Raw genomic sequence first — 1,259 nt, 5'->3', positions numbered from 1 at the left:
GATGTGATGATTCTTTATGATGAGTCTACCATATATATTTGGTGAGACAAGATAATAATTAAACTATAAGAATCAGCACTTGTTTATTCTTTGCCTTTCTTTGTCTCTTCTATTTGCCTAAAATTAAGAATTCATGTTGACTTTAAAGAAAAATGAAACATTGCAGCTGGTCCATTTAGCTTTGTATGGCACAACTTGAGTGTAGGAAAAGAAAAAATACCTACACATTCTTCTGGAATGTTGAATTTGCCACTTGTTCACAAGACTAAGAAATGTCTGAATGATTGATTCTGCTAAGCCATCAGTGGGAAATGATATCCTTGCTTACTGTAAATGGAGCTTGATTTTACATTCAGATCTTGACACTTTGGACAAAGTCAGCTTAAAACAATATTCTTTCAGATCCTACCAAGCAGATCTCAGCTTTGATAGTATGTTCTATATATCTTTCATGCTCAGAGATCTGTGCACATAAGGAGTTAAAATTAGCTATGTAGATCTGAAACAAAAATGTCCTTAACAAATGGTCCAGCCTATTCCCCTTCCTTTGAAGAAGCAGCATGTGTTTAGAAGGCCTGATTTTTTTTTCCAAGATGATGTAAAGCTTCAACTTGTATATGAATATGATGAATTCTTGCTTATGTAATTTAAAGTGACAAAAGTAATGACAATTACAGAAGCAAAGAGAATTAGCATACACTGATTATGTGCAATCAATAATGTAATTTTGGCATTTTGTGAAGAAATACAAAATAAATGTCACATAGTACTTAGGAACAATGAAAAAATAAGGTAAGAAAAATAAACAGAAGTACCTAGAAGCAACAGAGGACACATGGTTTTATTTTAAATAATTGATTATGGGATTTAAGACATTCTACTTTAACACAGAGAGAGTTAGGCTTAATTACATCTCTTTCATGGGAAGGCTATGAACTTAAAATAATCCGTGTCTTGCATTAGTAGCCTCCGATGAAACCTTAAACAAAATAGCTTTTAAAGAAGTAGTTAGGAGAATGAAAAATCATTTTAATGAGAATTTGTAAAATTACATATTGAAGATAAAGTAAGACATCCTTCAGTAGTCACTGAAGATACTGCTAAAGCCAAATTCAGTCATATGGTATCCCACAAGAAATGGAGTGCAGATCAGGTTGAACCCTGAGAGATTTTACACGTTGCAAAACCCTTTCTGCTTTCTATAAAACAATTTGTGCTCTCTAGGTATTGCAGAATTCTAACTTAGAAGAGTTGCAGGA

This window comes from Aythya ferina, assembly GCF_964211825.1.
Source record: "Aythya ferina genome assembly, chromosome: 2".
NCBI lineage: Eukaryota > Metazoa > Chordata > Aves > Anseriformes > Anatidae > Aythya > Aythya ferina.
The sequence above is the reverse complement of the archived record's forward strand: the minus strand, read 5'-3'. Positions refer to the sequence as shown.